The sequence below is a fragment of the Pimephales promelas genome, chromosome 13, assembly GCF_988280905.1.
Source record: "Pimephales promelas chromosome 13, fPimPro1.hap1.1, whole genome shotgun sequence".
Lineage (NCBI taxonomy): Eukaryota > Metazoa > Chordata > Actinopteri > Cypriniformes > Leuciscidae > Pimephales > Pimephales promelas.
In genome coordinates this window covers 16025794-16036244 of record NC_142781.1, presented here as the reverse complement: position 1 = coordinate 16036244, position 10451 = coordinate 16025794, and the positions used below count along the sequence as shown (strand labels likewise).

Sequence of the window (10451 nt, the reverse complement as noted above, 5' to 3'; positions counted from 1 at the left end):
CAGTGAAGCACTCAGCAAAACCCTTTACCGATGAGCCAAAAAGAACAGAGGTGGAAACTGTGGAGTCCAGGAAAGCAGTTCTGTTTGCGTCCTTAATCTCTGTGAGGTTAAGTCACAGATGGTGCTCTAACACCACCAGGCTGGCCATGCTTCGTCCAATGGCCTGGGCAATGGTCTTGGTGGCGCTCAGTGCCAGGTCGGAGGTGCTGCGCAGATCCTTGAAGATCTCGTTTTCTGGTGCAGACTCGTCCAAGGAGCCTGGAAATCTTGAAGGCCTTCCATAGTGTGCAGGGCTGAAGCAGCTTGACAAGTGGAAGCGTAGGCTCGGATGACGAGAGCTGAAGTTGTTCTGCACGGCTAAGAGGGACGTGCTGCCTTACACCTCCATCCAACAGTGGTGGGAGGGCAAATATGTGCAGTCACTGCTTCCTCCAGGGAGGGCAGTTTCTCATACTCCTTTTCCTCTGCACTGTCAAGTGGTGAGAGCGTTGCTGAGGTTGAAGTACGCAGGCAGGGCGAGTAGGGCGCGCGACACAACTTTGTAAGCTCCTCGTGGACCTCTGGGGAAAAAGGGAGCTGGCCTCTGGCCTTGCCTATTGGCCCCCCAGCAGGAACCACTCATCGAGACGGCTTCTAGCAGGCTCTTTCAGTTTAGACCAGTCGAGACCCAGCTCTTCAATGGCCCTGGTGAGGACGCGGAAAAGCTCAGCGTTGACGCTTGGCCTGGTGCTGACTTTGTCTGGCTGAGACGGGGGAGCGGGGTCGACAGTTAAGACCGATCATCCTTCAGATGCCACCACTGACAAACTGTCATCAATGCCCTCCACCAATCCGCAGAACGAGACGAGGCCAGCCACTTCGAGGGTGGGCCGCTGGTCCGTGTTCGTGAAGAGAACCGGTAACTCGCTCTCTGGAGTGAGTAAGGCATGCGGGGACAAACCCGGCATGAGGTTGCTTACCTCTGAGTGCTCTATTCATCCACCATTTCTTCCTCCATGGCTTGAGGAGGGCTGGAAACAGAATGGCGCGAGGGGCAGGATCGCTCCCTGACTTAAAGGGAGCTAGTTGTTCTCGCAATGAGAACAGCCGCCCTGACTGAGTGCAGCTAGGAAGTACACTCACTATGCCTGTTAGTGCAATGCATGGGAACCCCGCCTGAAACACAGACCGGGTGCGGCATTTGAAACAATGTTGTTTGCTCTTTTGTGAAAGGCTTTTTAAAAAAAAGGATACTCTGCTGGATGGCCACAGGGAAACAGCGAACAGCGTTGATGACATCGAGTTCAGGAAGCTGAGAAGGAGGCCGCCGGTTGCTGAGCAGCACTGCGTTTTAAGGCTTCAATATGAGTTTTCCAATAGTGTATAGCTATGCAATATGAGTGAACCGTTCTCGATAGGGAACTGGCTATAAGCGGCTTTTTAAAGAATCTCTCAAATATTGTGGTCAGGTAGAGCTATGCATAGCTGTCCAGTTGTCTGGTCAAATGTATGCATTAAAAGATGATTTATGGATCATAGGATGATTTATTTTATGCCACATTTTGGTCTGTCTATAATGGTGCTTGCATTACTGGATTACCTTGGCAATAGATTTAGAATTAAATGGCTCTATAATCATTGTTTTGTCACTTATGATTTATAGTTGATGAAAATCTAATATCAACCTCAGCGCTGGTCCTACACTAGCCCTTGATCCAGAGCAGCTGTGAGTTCTGACCCAGATTCCAATGACTTGGAAGGAGCATAGAATCCAGCTAATCAGTCAGTGAAAGAGAGGATAGAGGGAGAGAAAGAGAGAGAGGGGGAAATGAAGAGATCAGGAAGGAAGACACGAGAGAGAGAATGAGAGGAGGTGCATGAGAGACAGATGAGGTGCATTTATAAATACCCTTAAGGTCGTTTGGGATAACAGCATTGTCACAGGCCAAAAGTTCTGTCACCAAGGGCAACCACTCATTCCCACACACTTAAGTGGGGTCAAAACTGTCCACTGGGATATCTAGAGATAAATAGGGAGCAGAGAAACCATTACTTTGGAATACAAGTGCAATTGGTCATTTTAGTTTGTTGCGCTATATATGGCAGTTGTCTTTTACTTACTGACACATAAAACCATGCAAAGGTTTTCAGTTATAAGTGTCATTGTAGAAAAGTTTTATATTATTCATTTCTTCTGTTAACCAAAATGTCCCATGACAGAGATTACGAGTAGTATCCGCCTTTTCCCATAATCAAAAATGACAGTAAATACATTTATAATGTTATAAAATATGTCTAACCGAAAAAGTGGTTTAGGTGATGCAATTGGATGATAGAGTGATCTGGAATATATTATGATATTGGTGAGCTATGTAGGAGCAAAACCATAAGGACATTTAATAAATGAAGACACAGCATTCTTTATGCACAGATGATTGGAGGAGTGTTCTTATTGTGATGATCGTGCTGTAAATGCACAAACAAAACTGATTTCCCTTAATAGTGGGAGAATCCGTGCCCCCTGAGGTCAGAGGTCAAGACCCCCAGACAGAGCCACGAGAGTTTGCCTTTTAAAAGCAACCTCATCTCACTCGAAACCCCTTGGCTGGGGGCATTACATCATCCTTTTCCCATCATTATCAGGGTAGAGAGACTGACTCTCTGTCTTTGTGCGCAAGGGGGTCAGTGGGTGAGAGATGGAGATGTCCAAGAACAGAAAGGGATAAAGAGATAGGATAGAAAAGTGGAACACAGAGATTCTATTTAAGTGACGAGAAACTGGTCTGTGCGGTCTGTGACCCAGTGCACACTCTCTCTCCCCAATTCACACACACACACTCACACGCTCCATAGGAACAAAATGGCACTCTTGGTTTAGCCCAACAATGTCAGTGACACTCTAGTACCGGCTTATGGGTTTTATTGTTAGCGTACAATCCTCTTGGCATTGTGCTTAACAATGCCCTCAGTTAATGGGCAGTCTAACCTACTTGCATTGTCTCTAATTGGTCTCTCTGGAGCAGGAAGAGAGAAAGAGAAGGACCAGGTTGGAGAGGGGAAGGAGCCGGGGTAAATCATTGCTTTAGTGCAGAGTCAGGGAACAGGCTTGGACAAAGCAGCTTTTGTGGCACCCAGGCCCAGAGTTCAGGAAATGCACCTGGTCCCCCCTCTCCAGCTGATAAGAGCTCTCACTAGGCATTACCTCATCATCTCTCTCTCTCTCTCTCTCTCTCTCTCTCTCTCTCTCTCTCTCTCTCTCTCTCTCTCTCACGTTTTATGGGCACTTTTTACATAAACATAATAACTTTCATACTGTATAAACTGCATATTCTAACCCCAAACTTACTCCACTCATTTTCAACAAAAACATAATTTAGTGTTTCCTCATGGGGACTAAAAATGTCCCCCGAAGGACAAGTATTTTTAGATATTGGCTTCTTTGTGGTGACGTTTTGTCCCCCATAATGTAGGGTATATCTGAACCACAGACAAGGGAGAGATGGATATCAGGGAAAATGAAGGAAATAGGAAGTAAAGACGTAGATCCAAGTTTTATTAAAACGTACAATAAACACAAGAACTGGAAACCAGGGAACTAAAACATGCACTATCTAAAGACATCCACAGCAAACATCGACTGATAAGGAACAAGGGACACACAAGGGCTATATGTACACACAAGGGATAACGAGCTAACAAGACACACTTGGAAACAATCAGACTAATCAACTAGGAAAACTACAACAAACTAAAAACATGATACAAGAAGCAGGGCATTCAACAAAAGGATGTATTCCAGATGCTTCCTGGCAAACAAAACCCTAAAACAAAAGTCCAGGTGGGTGGTGGAGTGGAGGCGCACCAGGGGGGGAGGGATGGAGGGCCAGGCCCATGAGTTGGAGGTGAGCCTGGAAATCAAGGTGGCACTGGCAGTTCAGGGAACCAGGGTGGGGCAAGCAGAGCGGGGAGCCAGGGCAGAGCAGGCGGAGATGAATGCCACCAAGGTGGAGCAGAAGGAGCAAGATACCATCAGGGCAGAGCAGGTGGGACTGAAGATCACCAAGGAAGTGCAGGAGACACCCATGATGCAGCCGACAGAGCAGGGAACCAAGGTGGTGAGCAAGAGAGCAAGAGCAAGAGAGTACCTGGGCGGAGCAGTTGACCACGGTCGTGGCTAGGAATTACCTTGGTGAAGCTGGCAGATCTGGGCACCATGGCAAAGCAGAGACAGGAAGTACACAAAGTTCGGGAGCAGCATCCTTGGCCGTGACAGAGAGCTCCGTAATGGCGGTGTCAGGGGACACAGACATTTCTTAGATGGCCTCCATGGCCTTGGTGGAAGCCATCACCTCGGGGGAAGTGTGTTCAGCCCAAACGCACAAAATGACGGTTACCATCACTGAGAGCCTCCAGGAAAGACCGCCTGGCTAGAAAGTGCTGGGACCGCCCAGAGACCACTGCAACATCCTGGGTAGAGAGCGCACTGAAAGCTCTAAGCTAGAGAACGCTGGGACTGCCCGGCTAGAGAGTGCTGGAACCGCCGGGCTAGTAGAGAGCGCTGGGATCGCCCGGCTAGAGAGGGTTGAGACCGCCAGGCTATATAGAGGGATGGGACCCAGCTACAGAGTGCTGGGACCGTCCGGCTATAGAAGACTGGGACCGCCCGTTTAGAGAGTGCTGGGACCGCCAGGCTAGAGAGGACTGGGACAGTAGTGTATAAATACTCTATTGGACCAGCACAGAACAACTAAAATGCCAAGTCACATTGTCAGTGTCAGAAAAGTTATATAGTCACATCTGGACTTCCTTTCCACTTTGTTCTAATAGACACATGATATGGCCTGACAATGCCAAAATAAGTAATCCATATTGTCATAAATTCATAATCAAAGCCATAATATATCCATAATCAAAACAATAAGTTTTACAATTCAATTCAAGTCAATAATTATTTCAATATTCTTAACTAAACAAACAAATCAATTTAAAATGAATTGGCTCTAACATTATGCCTTATATGATTTATTCCCTCTCTTCCTCTTGCTTTTTCTATGTCTTCCTCTAATAGGATGTTCCTGGCACACTCTCTCTTTCTTCCTGTCCATCTTTTTATGGCGATGCCAGATATCCTCTTTTACACTGGCCTACTTTTCTATCTCACGGCGAGGTGCTCTCTTTTGGTAGGCGCTGAAAGAGGCAGTGGTTCCAGACCAACAAGTGATTTCTCTTGAGGGGCTTTTATGAAAAAGAAAATGTGAGGAATTGTGCTGGTGGCATCAATGGTTTTCGAAACTGTACAAAGTCAAAGGTTCATGTATCAGATATTCACCACACACACAAAAATGCACATACTTACTTTTTAGCATCAGAAGCTACAGGAATGAAGAGGGGGAACACTCTCTGGTATTTGGACTGTTTTGTAATCATCAGTCACACATGGTTTGTCAAAATAAAAGCCATATTGAAACACAGTGTAAAAGTATGCTTTCTAATGTTTAGAAACCCAGACAGACATTCCAAGACACCCAGAAAAAACGTTAAAAGGAGGCCAAAACAGCGATATCAAATTTAAAGTTAGCATTTAAGGAATTACATCACAGATAATCAGTCTTGTTTAATGCATCAGTGTTTGCAAAGCTGTACAACATCCACAGTCACGGTTGGTATGTATGTCTTGCAGTTCTTCCAGATCATAACTTTATACTTTGCATTGCTGGGATACATGGTAAGGGAAGGCATCTTGTGAAGAATAATATAGACAACATTATGGTCTGTATGGTTTGTCAGTCTGTGTGCATGAATTTGGTACAGTATGTGCATGAGCGGGGCTGCTAAAATCTGCTATACAAAGATTTGGTCCATGAATACACTCCAATGTACTTTTTCTCTTTTGATAGCCCAGACTGAGACTTACATAAATACCTGGTGAGTTAGATGTTTTTCCTATGAAGTCAAGTCCAGTCACCTATAGACTGTTTCAAAGCAGCACAGTGATGATAGGAAATTAAAGTAACACAGTTATTGTCCAGCTAAAGTAAGTTTTGATTGATTCACTTCTGTTGCAAAGATCATTATTTATTAACTTAGGGGCAGCTTACATGACCCCATTCTAACAGAAAACCCTTAACACGCTCTGGCCAGCTCATTCACACAACAACAGTGCCTGGTGGCTCAAGAACGCAAACCTTGGAATAGGTTCCAAAGGTGCAAGCTTTGAAAAAAAAACTAATAAAAAAAACAAAAAAAAAAAACAAATTTATATACCTATATCAGAGAAAGCTTTAAAAACGCAAACCTGTGTAAAAACCCTGACGGTGTTCAAACGCATATTACGTGTTTAGTCAATAGGTGTGTTTGAATATGAGTGCAGGCAAGTAAATCTTTCTTTACAAATTGACCTCAACAAATGAATTGTCTGGCCTTAAAAATGTATACAAAATAATGTATTGCTTCTGCGCAGCCATGTGAACCGGAACTATTTTGACAATGTTTGTCTGTACAGAGGTAAAGGGAAGGAGAAAGGGGCCTTCACAAGTTGACATTTAAGGATTGCATTGTCGTCATGTTCTTCACCAGATCTGGATACGGCCTGGATCCAGCGGACTGCTGTAAACCTCGAGTATAAATAGGGAGACTAATTTTAGCGTAGACGCCATTCTTCTTATGATGTAACGAGTACATCAGGATTTTGAGGTGTGTACCCGGTTCCGGCTTACCTTATCTATCTATAGCCTAACATTGAATTATAGAAGTTTATAACTTGTGTATGCTAAGTCAAAGAGATGTGTTTTTAGTCTAGATTTAAATTGACAGAGTGTGTTTACTTCCCGGACAATGTTAGGAAGAATGTTCCAGAGTTTTGGTGCTAAATAGTAAAATGATCTACCGCCAGCAGTTGATTTTGATATTCTAGGTGTTATCAACCGGCCGGAATTTTGAGATCGCTATAGACGTGAAGGAATAAGCGTTACTGGAGAGGTAAACCATTAAGTCCTTTGTAAGTTATCAGCAATATTTAAAAATGTATACAATGTTTAATAGGGAGCAAATGCAGTGTTGATAGAACCGGGCTAATATGGTCATACTTCCAGAGTTAAGTAGTAGGAAATTACTAGTCATCCAGTTTTTTATTTCAGCTATGCATCTTCATCAAGTTTCGTCAGGGCATGAAAAAATGTAGTGCTGCGTATCACCTTCTTTTAAGAGGCGGATCATTTTCAGCGCAAAATAGAGGCACACTTTCACTGGCTTTTTATGTACATAATGCGAAATACATAATTAGGCGCAGTTTACGCTTCTCCTACCATCTCTTTATGTGACACTCCCACTTTCACCTTGACCATCCCGTGAATGCATGACACAACAAGCACATTTTGCCATTTTCAGTGCCCGCAACAGGCAGTCTGTGCTTTCATCTCGGTGCGTCCTTTCGTACGTACCTTGCCATGGTTTTATGAAGCAAATAACTCCTGTCTGCCTGAAGTTGGCAGAAAAGCGTTAGTACATCTGGCCCACAGTCTCTATATGATGATATCTAGGTGAAAGAGGCTCTATGTGATGGGATTTATCTGACCTCCGTGACGGGACACAACTAGCAGACGGTCAGTTTATCTTCCTGACCTGAGCCCCAATTCATGTTTGAGCTCTAAGACTATGAGCCATATCACTAGAGAGAAGAGCAGCACCATCCCAGGAGGGATGAAAACCATCTCTTTTTAACAGGTCAGGTCTGCCCCAAAAACTTTTCCAATTGTCTATGAATTCTATATTATTTGAGGACAACACTTAGACAGCCAGCCATTGAGTGAGGACAGTCTACTGAGAATCTCATCACTCCAGCGAACAGGAAGGGGGCCAGAGCAAATTACAGTGCCTGACATCGTACTTGCGACTTTACTTACCTCTTTAATGTTAATTTTAGTGATCTACATCTGGTGAAGTCAAGCATCATTAGTGCCGATGTGAATAATAATCTTAGACAATTTACGATTAGCATTAGCCTGCACTTTTAAATCTGCTTTGATGTCAGATGCTCTGGCTCCTGGCAAACACGTGACTATGGTGGCTGGTGTCTCTATTTTCACGTTCCGTGTAATATAATCGCCAATAACTTGGGCACTTTCAACTGGATTCTCAGTGGGTGTTTCACTGAGTGGGGAGAATCTATTTGTTATGGTAATCGAAACAGAAGAGTGGTGTTTTGTCCTGTGATTACAGCATCTCACAGTCACCCAGTTGCCCTGCTGCATGGGCTCTACAGCCGAAACCAAACAATATACAGACTTCACTGAGCTAGTCGCATCCAAAGTAGTATCTAAAGCCCTTGCACTCTTACTATCCTCAATTAAAGTTTGAATTCGTATCTCTAATTCTGAAATCTTCTCTTTCAGCCTGGCTATCTCCCTGAATTTCTCATATGTAAAGCTCTCAGTAGTACTGACAGAGAAGGCTATACTATACATGTGACACCAAGTGCAAGTGACAATAATAGGAGATCCGTTCTAGCATGGATGGCAGGTTAACAAGCTAGCAAAATACTGGCGTGTTGTGCTAGCGATAACGATTTAGATAAAAGCTAGCAATGTCAGATTACTTGTGATAGGCAATATTAGACTATATCTAATGTATGTCGATGAGTAAGTTATATTAAACAATATACAAAAAGAAATGATAGTAAGTAGAGATTCAAAACAGAAAGCTATACAGAGCTTACAGACGCAAACCAGCAGCAAGGCAGACAGGACAGGATTTGAAGCAGAGTACAGAGATGAAGACGGATAAAAACACGGGTCTTAGTTTGCAAGTCAACAAACAAATATTGTCCATTATAAATATAGCTGAGAAAAGTGAGAGAAGGCAGAAGTTAAAAAGGCAAAGACAGAAAGTGGGGGAGAAAGAGAGATAGCAATGCATTGGCACTTTTAAATAGACTTCATGGAAGACCAAATCCCTTCTACCAAATCAGCTGATGCCTCATCATTTGCCAAGGGGGTGAGAAAAAGACATAAGTGGACATGAGGGGGACAGGGGTGGAGGCGAAAGATGAGCATCATTGACAGATCAGAAGCTTTACACATTCACCATGTAAGAGAAATAGAGTGATCTTACGCTGTAGTAACATTCACTATTGACCTACCATTGTTTTCCTATATTTTACTTTGTGGAATTCTCATTGCTTGGAGCTATGCTGCAAATGTTTTGTGTCATGCACCCAAACTCAAAGGGAGAAAGGGATTTTCCCATTGTGATTTGCGGATGGAAAGTGTTGCATGTCCAGCTCTAATCACTGGGCAGGAAGTGAGTGTGGGCACACTGAGACAACGCTTGTGAAAAAGAAGTACACTTTAGCATACTTTAAAAAAAAAGACTAAAAAGAGTACATGGAAATGTATTATAGTTAACATTTATATTCAATATTTCAATTCAATTAGTTGAACCAAATACACTGTATATAATTTCAGTTATTTCTATAGTTTGTGAAAAATGGCTGAAGTGTACTAGCCTACAGTTTACATTGATCATAAACAAAAATATACTTCAATGTAATTTCTATAGAAACTTGTAGGTCATGTATTTACATATATCTGTAATGATAAAGCAATTTAATTTAATACATTTACAATATAACTTTAAAATCAAGTACTTCACACGTGGCTTAGTATGTTAGTCATGTCAACACGTCAAAATATGTCTAAGGTGTCAAGAAATAGTCATGAAACAGCCTTTAAGTACACTAACTAAAGTGACCTTTATTCTACAGTGTCATTGTCACATATGTTATAGGTAGTTACTGGTAATAACAGTAAATGATACATAATTACATGCAACCAACCCTAAAACCAAACCCTAATCTTTCCTAACCCTATAGTAAGTGTGTAGTTACTTAATATTAATTAGTACTTAAATGTATAATTACATTCTAACAAAGACACCTGTAAATAAAGTGTAACCAACCTTTCATTAATAATTTATTATCTGCAAGTTTTTTAATTGACATAAGATTTGAAGTACACTACAAATGCATATTTAATACAATTAAGCAGACTTATTTTGTAAAAGGGAATGAAAGGTGTGAAATACAGAAACAAATCCCCAGCACACTGCCCAAATTCTGTGCCAGTTTCCTAGAATACATGTGCTTATATGAGGGAAGCAGGCCCTGTGTGTGTGTGTGTGTGTGTGTGTGTGTGTGTGTGTGTGTGTGTGTGTGTGTGTGTGTGTGTGTGCGTGTGTGTGTGTGTGTGTGTGTGAGAGAGAGAGAGTTAGAGCTCCTCTGTGTGTATAAATGCCACAGCATTTAGATTCCTGAAATGTTCTAAATTCTCATTGCCTCAAGAATTGTGCACTCCTGACTGATTCTGATGGTTTGTATAAAAGTGTCAAAAAACAAGCCTCTTTGCAAAAACTACACACAAGCAGAAACAAATAAATTAAACCCCCACAAACATGTTGGCTATATGTTTGGAATAAAA

At 42.6% G+C, this 10451-nt stretch overlaps 1 pseudogene; it reads right to left on the bottom strand.

The window, feature by feature from the left end:
* Positions 1–7611: 7611 nt before the first annotated feature.
* On the bottom strand, positions 7612–8382 carry LOC148976835 (uncharacterized; annotated as a pseudogene).
* Positions 8383–10451: the final 2069 nt, after the last annotated feature.